The following is a 12996-nucleotide window of genomic DNA, read 5'->3' on the forward strand; positions in this document are numbered from 1 at the left end:
GAACAATAACATTTTTACATTACATTAAAATTGTCAACCTATACCTTTATTTATACTTTTTATTTTTTAATTTTAATTTTAATTTTCATGTTTATTGTGAAACGTCATATATGAAAATATAGTAAACATCCTTTTTTCCGTCCTGCTCAATTACAAATATAGCCGACGCCACATAACCATATAAATTTGGTTTGTAATAACATTAACATAAAAGAAAGTCTAAAATGCAGTTTTAGATTAGAAATAAAACAACAATAATGATAGTAGAATGAACAGTATGACTTGCTTAGGACATTTGCTTTGTCAAAAAGCCAAGTATGATAACTAATAATGATTGCATGGTCACAAAATGACCAAACCGTTAGTTTGGACGGGGGCAGTGTCTCAGACTTTGAAAACCCCAGTTCTAGAAGAAATTAGTTACAGTACATTTCAAAGAGAAAGAGTGATGTTTAGCTGAACTTGTTTGCCTCTCTAATGGTGTGCAACCGGAAGGAGGGAATTACAGAGAACACGTGAAAGAGAGAGAGAAGGAAACGAGAGACAGAGATAGAGAGGGGAGAGAGGTAGTAGTATCAGCTGTTTCTGGTCAGCTTCCAGGTGATGATGCTGCCCAGGATCAGACCAGCAATCAGACCAGCAATCATACTTGAGTGAGGGCTCACTGGAGACAAGCTACGCATCGGCACACGAGCCAGCTCTGAAAAACTGTTGATCCATCCTCCATGTCTTGTGACCCAGCTCAGGAGTGTCTCTAAAGTAGTTCAGGGTACACCTCAGGATGTCCAACACACACTGGGGAAAATGGGCCTCAACCATCTTGACGCACAGTCTTCCTGCTACATAGAACAGCACAGCGATCACCTCCCAGGTGATCTTCCCACTGTTCGTCACCATGATGACCAGCTTCTTGAACTTCTCGGACACTGGACCAGGGCTCCTTGCCATCCCATCTATAGCATCTTGGAAGGGCTTATGGTCCTTCATGGAGTCGCCCACGACTCGAACCATGATGCCGAGTTGTGTGACCATGTTCTTCTCCTGCTCCGTCTGCAGCCCGGAGCCCGGCGTGAAGGGCGGGACATCCTCTGAATTCCTTCAGCTGCTCCTCTATCACCACTTTAATGAGGGCTTCTCCTATCCTTTCATCTGAACTCCCATTTCCTTCACACGCCATGGTGACAAAACGTTCTCCCTTTCTCGACGTTCTTGTGAAGTTCTCGTCGTTGTAAATTAAATTATTTATAGAATATGATAGTGGATTAATTTGGCATACCGTAATCAAATCACTGTTTTCATAGGAAGTGTAGTTTGTGTTGATGTCCACGCCGCGGTGAGCTGAGGTATGTCCTTAATTTATACTTTTGTAGAAGAGCTGTTCCGTTAAAGTATTTTGGTGTAAATGTTCTGTTTCTCCTGAGAGTTGTTGTTACCTTGTAGGTGGTTGTACTGTTAAGTAACTTGAATAGCCCCTAGTAAAAACTGCATGAAAAATAGCATGTATAAAATGTATTACTGTACCTTGCCTTAGCTCTTCTTCCATTCTTGTACTCCACGAATGCATCATCAGGCATGGCATAGACGATTCTGGTTTTAGATTCCCACCAATCCTGACCTTTGGGAGTCCGAATATTTAAGAACTTTATATTTCAAATTTTATTTGAAACCACAATTTATAAGCAAGTGTCTGGTATAAAAAAAACTTACGTTTTGAGCACTCAGACTGCATTATCTCATTTCCCTTGCAATCGAGCAAGGTCATTGGGTCATTGGTGCCTATGTAACAGACGTGATCTTGCGTTGTGTATAGGAAGCACCATAGACCAGGATCTCAGCAGTGAGTAGATTTATTCTGTACAACAAAGAATGAAGCAATCACTGCTCTGCTCTGACGTATGTTTTACACGTTACAATTGCGCTTTCAAAGGCAACATGAAATAGGAAGTGCGGACAATAAATACAATATGTACCTGTACAACAAAGAATGAAGCAATCACTGCTCTGCTCTGACGTATGTTTTACACGTTACAATTGCTGGAAATAAAGCAGATGCAGTACCATGAAACAACAACTTTGGGTACATATAATGTAAATAATCTGCAGAACAAAATAAACACAACCTACCGCTTTCAAAGGCAACATGAAATAGGAAGTGCGGTAGGTTACGTCATTGGGTTATAGGTCACGTCAACCGAACTGAACTCTTAAAGTGACAGAACATTGGATCATGATACAATATAATGCCTGGACAAGTGGAAGCACTATTAACCACGTTACACTCTCCCCCAATGAATTCCACTTGCCCTTACAATCAAACAAAATACCATTCGAGGCATGCAAAGCCTTGCAATTACGTGTCACCAAACATCCCTGTTTTACAAAACCATTCCATACCAGAATGAAGGACTAAGTCCCCAGGTAAACATGCCTATTACATGTTAAGTACATTTGGCAACACTTTGAAAATGGGCCCCCAATGGAGAAAAAAAATAAATAAAACAAAAACAAATACTGAAATACTTTTACACCCATACAGGTATTCTCTGAAACTCATCACCCAAAACTCTCTGTGTCTGCATAGTTTCAATGAGTCTCTGGACAGGTTTTATGAAACGCCCGGCCTTAGACCTAGCTCTCGTCATGGCCCCGCGCATGGCAGTCGAATCCACGGTCTCAGAGCCATCGTCCACAGCCGTAGACCTAGCTCTTGTCATGGCACCGTGTGCGGCAGTCGAATCCACGGTCTCAGAGCCATCGTCCACAGCGTTCCCCACAGCAACATCAGCCAGCTGGCCGGAATTAGGCTCAAACTCCTGTCCCTCACACGGTCCGTCTTCCTCTTCCACGGAAGCCGTCTCCCCATCACATGAGAGATTGCTCATCAGTTCCGACACCCACACACTTGTTCTCTCCTCAACACCCATCTCCTCAGTAAGTGCATCGCTCTCATCAGAACTGGTAACATCATCCAACGCCTGCTCAGCCGTATCAAGCAATGGCAGGAAGTTAACTGGCATGATGAGATTTCGGTGCACAGTCTTCTCACGGCCAGTGGTAGTATCGCAGATCTTAAACGTATGGATGTCAGTGTTCTTCTCCACAACAACGTAAAGCGTATCCTCCCATCTGTCCGCGAGTTTCTTCTTGCCACGTTCCCCTTTATTTGCAAGCAGCACACGATCCCTGACCTCCACAGGGGACCCCCTGACTTTCCTGTTGTACAGGTCTGCATGTCTCTTCAGCTGTTTAGTAGCCGATGTCTGGGCAGCCACCATGGCCTCCTTCAGATCTCTCCTGAGAGACTGGACAAAGACATCATAGTCCACAACCTCTGGATCATGGAGCACTTCCCCGAACATCATGTCAACAGGCAAGCGAGGTGTCCTCCCAAACATCAGGTGGAATGGGGCGTGCCCAGTGGTCTCATGGATCGTAAAATTATAGGCAAAGGTCAGAGATTTCAGCGACTGGGGCCACCTGTGTTTAGCTCTGGCTGGCAAGGCACGTATCATATTGCCCAAAGTTCTATTGAATCTCTCAACGCCACCATTACCCATGGGGTGGTAGGGCGTTGTGTGAGACTTCTGCACCCCTGCCACACTGAGAAGTTCCGCAATCAAGTTACTCTCAAAATTGGCGCCCTGATCAGAGTGAATGCGACGGGGAAAGCCATACACGCAGAATATGTTGTTCCACAGTTGGTGAGCAACAGCTTTCGCTGACTGATTGGGACACAAGAAGGCATGTGCCAGCTTGGTAAAATGGTCTGTGACAACGAGAACATCAAGTGACTTGTTAGAAGCATCTTCAGCACACCAAAAGTCAATGCAGACCAGTTCGAGAGGTTCACTGGTGATGATGCTCTCCAACGGTGCCCTAGCCTCAGGTTCAGGGGCTTTGCTGAACACGCACCTCCTACAGCACTTAACATACTCCTTAACATCAGCTTCCTGTCCTTGCCAGAAGAACCTCTGCCTTGTCAACCACAGCGTCCTTTGTTGACCTTGATGTCCAGCCTCATCATGTACGCCGTTCAGGACCACTGACTTGAGTGAAGCGGGCACAACATATCGATAAGACTTTTTCTTGGACACAGGGTTCCTGGACACACGATACAGTATCCCCATTCGCAGAGACAACTTCTCCCATGCCTTAAGTAGCCTCACAGTCTCCAATGGCTCATGAAGACGTTCCCTCCTGGAGGGCCTCCGACCCCTCTCCACATAGAAGATTACTCTGGACAACGCATCATCTTGTTTCTGTGCCGACATCAAGTCCTCCTGTGACAGCGCACCAACTGCAGCTACTTCAGCAGGCACCAATGACTGAATCAATTGTGGCAGCAGGATCGCATGACTTGTAATCCCAGACTCTCCAGAAGAATGGGAAGCCAGAATAGCAGAGACCTCGTCACCCGACAAGGACATACGGACGGATTGGCTATTGACACCCAAGACAACCTCCTCGCTCCCCGCAGTCGAACATCTCTCCAGCTCTGCCCCACATGGATGGTTGGACCAGCGGAACACGTCCTGCACCTTCTCAGCCTGGACTCCAGCAGCCTCCTCCAACAGATCCTTGTAAGGGACCCTTGTAAGCTTGTGGAGAGCACTAGGTTTCACAAACGGCTGCCTGCTCAATGCATCCGCCACCACGTTCCTGGGCCCTGGGATGTACTTGAGGTCGAACTCAAATGGGGCCAACTTTGCAACCCACCTCTGCTCGCATGCATCGAGTTTGGGCTTAGACAGGATGTAAGTCAGCGGGTTATTATCTGTCCAGACTGTGAATGGCCGCCCTCTCAGCCAGTGGCTAAACTTATCACAGACTGCCCAGCGCAGGGCAAAGAATTCCAGCCTATGAGCAGGATACTTAGACTGTGCATAGTTTAGCGATTTACTTGCGAAAGCCACTGGCCTGGCCTTGTCTCCATCTTCAGGCACCTGAGAGAGAACGGCACCCAAACCATTGCTTGACGCATCCACAGACAACAGGAACGGCCTCTCAAAGTCCGGGTGGGCCAGGAGGACCTGGTCCAGAAGAGCTTGCTTCAGGAGATTGAAGGCCAACTTGCAGTCATCCGTCCAATCCGAAACAGAGAGCTTTCTCATAACTTTTCGCTTCGCTCTCCCTTTTCCATGGCGCGGAGCCTTGGGTCCAGTGGTCAACATGAACAAAGGCTTGGCAATGGCTGAGCAGCCTTCTATAAATCCTTGATAGTAGACCACCATTCCCAGAAAGGACCTGATTTTGGACTGAGAGGGCACATTCGAATTGTCTTCCATAAGATCCTCTTCTGTCATGTCGGCGATGGCCCGGACCTTCTCAGGATCTGTTGCAATACCAGCCTCGCTGACTACATGCCTAAGAATCTCACAGACTTTTCCAGGAAGTGGCATTTCTTCTGTGCCAACTTGAGATTGTGCTGCTTCAGACGACCGAAAACCATCTCCAGACGTTGCAGCCCCACCTCCTCACTGGGAGCGAAAATCAGAATATCATCAAGGTAACATAGAAGACTTAGGAAATTCTGGTCACCAAATATGCTCTGCATCATTCTCATAAATGTGGCCGGACTATTACATAGGCCTTGAGGAAGTCTATTGTACTCATAGAGTCCAAACGGCGAGGTGAAAGCCGTGAACTTCCGGTCCTCCTCTTGCACCTCCACATTGTAATAGCCAGATGTCAAATCCATTGTTGAGAAATAGGCATTCCCGCCCAAAGCCGCCAGAGCATCTGCTTGGTGCGGCAGAGGATGAGCGTCCTTTATCGTGCGAGCGTTGAGCCACCTGAAATCCGTGCACAGGCGTAAGTCACCCGACTTCTTCCAGATGAGAACAAGCGGAGAGGCAAACTCGCTGTTGCTCTTCCTAATTATCTCGCACTCCTCCATCTCATCCAATGCCTGTCTGAGTTTGTCGTACTGATTTGGAGACAACCTCCGATAAGGCAATCTGAAAGGTTTGTCATCACTCAGCCTGATTCTATGCACAAATCCCGTTGCTTTTCCACAATCCAACTTGTGCCTTGAAAAGATGGACTCATAGCGGGCTATCAGTTGCACCAACGTGGCTCTGCCCTCAGGTGACAATCGGGGGGAGTCAACATCCACGTCCCCAAGCCCCAGCTTTTGCAGCACCTCATTACGCTCGCCTTTGCACTCAGATGCACTGTCAATGGTCAAGCTATCAGCACTCTTATTGTCAGCCTCAGGTCCATCATCCACCTCCAGCACCTGCTGCTGCAGAGTCAGAGGGGGGCCTGACACCACTGGCTCATCAGTGTCAAAGTCCTGCAACGCCATACAAGGGAATGCATCAGCCACCTTAGCATTTCGTCGCAGTGTCACTGACTGAAGAAGCGGGTTTATAATCTTCACTGGAAGCCATCCGTCATTTCTCAGAAGTGCCACGGTCCTCCCAATGAGAATGTTTCTAGGCCTTGAACGTGCACTAGTGGGTTCAATGACAACAGCACTCCCAGCTGAAATGTTTTGAGCATTTTTCAGTCGTGTCCACACCAAATGCTCCTGCATTGGCTCCAAAGTGACTGCCTGCCTCAGCCTTAGCGTCCCCACTTTGTCCGGCACATCACTTCCTCGCCACCTCTCCACATTGGCCAGAAGGGAAAAGAGCTGCTCATCATTATCATTACACTCTGTCGACTGTGTCTCAGAGAAATTGCTTTTCCTCATCAAACGCAGGAGGTGTTTGATCAAGTTGCTGCCAATAATCAGTTCGTCGATCTGACCATCCACAACCAAGACAGGGACAGAGGCTTTATGTCCATATGCTGTGAGCATCAACTCACACATTCCCACAGGTCTGGTCTTCAAACCCCCACACCCAACCAGCACCACATTAACTGGGTTGAGTGAACTGTCCGATAACACTCCTGCTCGCTGCAGGCGTGGCAACATGTCTGAGCTCAGCGAGCATGCCATAGAACCACTATCAACTAACGCTTTCAAATCCATCACATCATTTACAGTAACACTTGTATAGAACAATTTGTCAGTTGAAGCCAGCCTCTGTATATTCTGATAGATTACTTCCACACCAGGTTCCACAGAATCACGGGCATTTGAATATACAGACTCCACATCCTCATCACAGTCAATTAGGGGGGCTTCTATAGGCCCAACACTTGCCCCCTCTCCGTGTGGGCCATCTAGTTTCCCTGCTGGTTGCTTGAGCCCTGCTGTGGGAGCCCTGCTGGCTGGGGAACCTGACCCTGTGACGAGGCTTGAGGACACGACATGCGTGTGTGTCCAGGAGCATAGCAGAGGAAGCATAAACGATCCGTTCTACAGTGTTCCACTGTATTGTGGTTAGCATCACCACACACTGAGCATGGGGCCACCCTTCTCCTGGGTCGTTGCTGCGGACGAAACCCAGAATTGTTCACTGTCAGGGAGCCTTGCTCCAACACACGCTCCAACAAAGCGATAACTTGGGCCAGCGGTTCTGACGAGGTGAGTGCATGTGCTGGTGACGAAGCAGATGTGTGTTCAACAGCGGTCTCTGGCTTAGCTGCTGGTGAGGGCTGAGCCATGGGCAAAAACACTGGAGAGGACACCTCCTGCCTCAAAGTGGAGACCATCACATTTGATCGTGAGAGCTGTCTGGCTTTTCTCTCCCTCTGTTGTTCTTCCAGCCTCTCGTGGACATCACCAGCAGTCCACTGATAAAGAGGTTTGCACTTGAAAATCAGACATAATTCAGGATCAGGGCAGTGCCTGATAAACATGACAGTCACCTCACGAGTAGGGTCTTCCAACCTTTTGCCTTGTCTTTTCATGCCCTCCTCAGCCACATCAACGGCCCTGTTCAGTCTGATCCAATAGTCAAATGAGTTCTCACCAGTCATGGGTAGAGTTGCATAAAAATCTGCTAACGGCATATCAGAGTATACTGCATCACTAAAATGCTGTCTCAAGATGTGAAACATGGGGTCTGGACCTTTGCTCAAGTCGGTTTTGGGATCACTGCGCAATCCAAATCGGACAACATCTCGTGCCCGTCCCATAAGCTTACTCATTACTTCATCAGATTGTTCTTGTGCATTGAAACCCTTCTTTCGCATGTAACCCAACATAACCTCCTCCCACTCCTGTACAGTGCACTTCTCAGAACCATCCCCCCTGAAACAGCTTGGTTCTTTTACATCAGATTTTAACACCAGCCCCAAATGAGAAATGTCACCAATGGTAAGTCCCCCCATCCCACTATTGTTCTGAAGACCCCCAGTACCCACTGACTTTGTCGCTTCCAAGCATGATGCTATGCTTTCCCCAATGGATTTACCCACCCGCTCAATAATTCCTGCCAATATATTAGCTGACACCTCCCCGTTCCCTGAAGGTAAAGCTGGCTCAGGAACATTTTGGGATTCAATCCCACCAGTGGTGTCAGAATGTGTAATGTTGAGCCTTGGCATTGGCGTAGAAGTGAGTAGTGGGACCCTATTTGCTGGTCCAAGGGACCGAAAACTAACAGCTCTACCTCTGCCAGGAGAGGCAGCTGCATGAACGCCCCTCCCCCTGCCAGGCAAACCAAGCATAGAAAAGCCCATCCCTCTACCAACACCACCCAGCCCAAATGAATGATCCATTCTTAACCAATGCACAAAATAAGTACCGGGTAAAAATAAAACAAAAATATCAATGTGCAATTGACCATATGCTATAGCCTACAGCAGAAAATATCCCAACAAAACTGTGAAAACAAAAATAATACACAAAACAAAACATGCACAATTCACCACAATGTGATGATATTCCCTTGTATAGAAGTCTAAATTATCACACATAAAGAACCCATCTCATTTGGACAGACAATATGGGAGAATAGCAATACTGTCCCACGCTAAATAAACCCCCGCCAGAAAACGGCAATGTAACATCAAATGCAGTGTCCTACTACCACCGTGTGGCCAAAATTGAAACTGCAATTGGCGACGCACAGTTGCATAACATGTTGAATACCATGTATTGCGTGGAATGACAGCCCCGGTGTTTCTCGTCCGTAGCGTCGGTAGATTTCTTCTTCCAACGCCCAGTGGAACAAGAAGACCGTCACGGCACCAGTGTAACAGACGTGATCTTGCGTTGTGTATAGGAAGCACCATAGACCAGGATCTCAGCAGTGAGTAGATTTATTCTGTACAACAAAGAATGAAGCAATCACTGCTCTGCTCTGACGTATGTTTTACACGTTACAATTGCGCTTTCAAAGGCAACATGAAATAGGAAGTGCGGACAATAAATACAATATGTACCTGTACAACAAAGAATGAAGCAATCACTGCTCTGCTCTGACGTATGCTTTACACGTTACAATTGCTGGAAATAAAGCAGATGCAGTACCATGAAACAACAACTTTGGGTACATATAATGTAAATAATCTGCAGAACAAAATAAACACAACCTACCGCTTTCAAAGGCAACATGAAATAGGAAGTGCGGTAGGTTACGTCATTGGGTTATAGGTCACGTCAACCGAACTGAACTCTTAAAGTGACAGAACATTGGATCATGATACAATATAATGCCTGGACAAGTGGAAGCACTATTAACCACGTTACACCTAACTCTTCCATCACCTTCGCCGTCATCCCCTCAACGGTGGCATCAGCCTCATGGAATTGAATGTTGAGTGATCTAATACTGAACAGCTTTCCATTGATATTCTCTGCCACACTGATTACCCTAGGCAAAAAAAGAATATGTTTAAATTAACATTAACACACCTAAACATATATGAATGAAAGATCATTTCTCAGCATAGTACATTAAACATACAATATAATATAACTAACCTATGGGAGGATTTTGCTGGGAACTTTCCCCTGGCTCGTGGAGGTCCAGCCAAAGATTGTGAGGTTTCAACTGCAGCAGAAGCAGCGTGTTGGCGTGCGAAGGCAAAAGGCACACCAACAGTCGGTGCTCTAGGGAGTGTACTCTGGTCTGGATCGCCATGGACCTCATAGTGACAGCGATGTACCAGCTTGTTGGTGGGAAAACTGCCTGTTGACCGGTCCACTAAAATGGTGGTGTTTCGGTCATCTGTGATGTACAGATGATTGGAACTGACCTGTAATTTAACAGTAAAAAGTTGAATCTCTTATGTAAGTTATTACAACTCAAAATACAGTACATAAATTTGTGAAATAAAACATCTAGGTTGTAGTTCAAGATGACTTCATCCTTATTGGCTGGTACAGTATGTAACAATTACATTTAAGCTTGTAGATTGGGTATTCTTTAATATGCTAGGGCAGGTGACTACCCCCATGGGGTCCAAAGAATACAAGGGGACCACCAAGTTTGCATTACACTAACTACTTGAAGCCCATTCTGTGGGGGGCATAGTTCTTTTTTTCAGTTCCCAAACTTTTTCATGTCAAGGACCCCCAAATCGACATTTATTAGCCCACGGACCCCCATTTGAAAAGATATGCCAGGGACCCTCATAAGAGAAGATTTTTACAGCTCTAGCAGTGATTCTCAACCAGTTTTATTTTAAGGACCCCCAGTCCTTATGCATTAGTCTACGGACCCCCATTTTATGGCATTTCTATCTCAGGGACCCCAGTTTATTTTGTAAAATCAATGTTAATTTGATTGTACAAATGAAACCAGATTTGGTTCCATTTTGTACACAGAGTTACAGGATCCATTTGGTTCCAAACTATCATTTAGCTGGGTACCCCCTGGAACTCCCTCAAGGACCCCTGGGGGTCCCACTTTGGGAACCACTGCCCTAGCAGATCTAAAAGCTCAACGTGTCACTCTGTTATGAGCTTGTAGATCTGCTGTCCACACTGTACATTCTATTTCATTGTAATCCGATTGTTGTTACGGCAAAAACTATAAAAGAGCCGCATTTTTTTTTGGTAGCTCCAATTCCGAAAATGTTCTGTACACGTATCTAGCTTGTTATGACTAAATGAACATATTTGAACAGATGGAATTTAAATGCATGCGGTCTACCTCTGTGACAGCGTTGGCTACTGGCTAGTAGAGCTATGCTACACATACAGGTACACAGGTAAACAACAGTACGCTCAAACATTATTACAATTACAGTACCTTAAAGATCATGGCGATTTTCTCGACGTTCATGTCCTCCTCCATTACTGTACGCCTGATGTCCCCCCTATAAAGGACATAGCTTAAACCACCACCGTAATAATCTTCCATTGCGGCGAACTGCTGCGCTGCCTGCTAGTGTCTGACTGGAGTCTGGAGAGAAAGAAAGATGGCGCCGCCCGCTCTGTATTTATCGGGAAGGAGGGCGGGACTTCCGGGTTAGAGGTAGAAATTAATCACAGTAATCAGTACAGCATCGCGGTGCGTCTTGTTTTTAATTATTGATTCTGTTTCGAACGACAACAACGAAAATCTAGAATCGGGTTTTAAATACCTAAAACTAAGTTTTTAATGAACCATTTCTAAACAGTATTCAGAAAACAAACTGTATTCTATGTTTTAATTTACCATTTATATATTTGACAAACAGTTTTCAGAACACCAAACCGTATTCTGAATACTAGTTGTCAAATACGAAATTAGAATTCAGTTGGCCGTAAAATACACGGACCCTCCCACACTCCAAGAATGATAACCTGTCTGCTACCACATTGTGGCTATATTGTTCATAATCTGGTTAAGTACATAGATTGCTGATTGATCCACACTACCTGCAGAGAATGCTGGCTGAGTAACAAAAAAAATCAGGCCCATCTGAACTGAGTGGTACTGTACTGTACTGTACTGTACTGTACTGTACTGTACTGTACTGTACTGTACTGTACTGTACAATTCCTCCTCCCTGGCGCGTGTGTGCGTGTGGGTGGTGTTGGTGTCTGGGGAGTCAGTATAGGTCCAGTAAAAGTTTAAAATGTTTTTTTATGATCTTAGGGTCATAAATAAACCTTGAACTATTACTATTGCAATTTATTTTGGGTCACACCCCTTTTTAGCTTAGATTGACTGGCCTACCTCTGCCTCTCTCTTTCTCCTCTTCCTGAAGCATTGATGAGATCGATTGACCTCAGTGTCATCACCTGTGACGACCAGGTGTAACCTGACGCTGCCAGATCCAAAAAGCTTGCTACACAAATTTGTTTCACAGCTTATTTGGATCTGGGATTGCGGAAGCAAATTCGATGACGGGGCTGTTCCTTTTTTTCAAGATACATGGTAGATGATTGGATGGGAGCGTCTGTCTATCACCGTGTGGGCGTGCAAACACAACCAATCATATCGACGTGTCTATATACCGTCACATCCGCATCCCGCCTTTAGCTCACGCTGATTGGTTCGGTGCGAAGCAGATCTGACTCAGGGCTCAACTCTGTCAGAGATCCCAGATGAGTGTTGTGTTGGGGAATATGTTTCCGCAATACCGCCCTCATCTGGCAGCGTCAGGTTAGACCAGGTGAACTAGGTTGGCTAACGAGCTACAGACACTATATAAACTCTGGGCTGTGTGTGACCGCCTTTCTGTCTTTCTTGAGCTTGAGTTGATGTGGCAGGTTCTCTGTGGCGCCTGTCACACCTTTCAGACAAGCGTCTTATCAATGTTTTATGGTTTCATCTGTCTTGTCGTTTGTCGCATCAATGTACCACAATGCTTTGCGTAATCTGGGCGGTGCGTGGGCGGTACGAGGACATGCGGAAACAGATCCACGTGTTCGTGTTGCCTGTTGTTGTCCTTACGCTGTTAGCTGCGGGACACAGTAGCTAGTAGCTTGTTGGTTGTGTCAACGTGTTTGTGGTGACAAAATGTTTTTTTGGAGGAGAAAGAGGGCTCTTGTCCTGGCGATGTTGGTGGCGAGGAGAAAGAGGGAAAGGGAGACGCGCCAGAGAGAGCTTAGCAACGACTCCATTATTTTTAATAAAGCGCATCCATTTTACCACAACACACGACTTTATTGCTACATTTCAGGCTGTTAGCCATGGGGCGCCTGGGCGCACGGCTCTCTCC

General features: G+C 46.1%; 1 pseudogene across 1 annotated transcript; it reads right to left on the bottom strand.

Annotated features, from left to right (window-relative positions):
- Positions 1 to 277: 277 nt before the first annotated feature.
- On the bottom strand, positions 278 to 1314 carry LOC308324016 (apoptosis regulator BAX-like; annotated as a pseudogene). The gene has a single exon. The product of its transcript is annotated as an apoptosis regulator BAX-like (transcript).
- Between the last annotated feature and the right edge of the window lie 11682 nt (positions 1315 to 12996).

The sequence above is a fragment of the Protomyctophum bolini genome (genome assembly GCF_963924005.1).
Source record: "Protomyctophum bolini genome assembly, chromosome: 11".
In the NCBI taxonomy this organism is placed as follows: Eukaryota; Metazoa; Chordata; class Actinopteri; order Myctophiformes; family Myctophidae; genus Protomyctophum; species Protomyctophum bolini.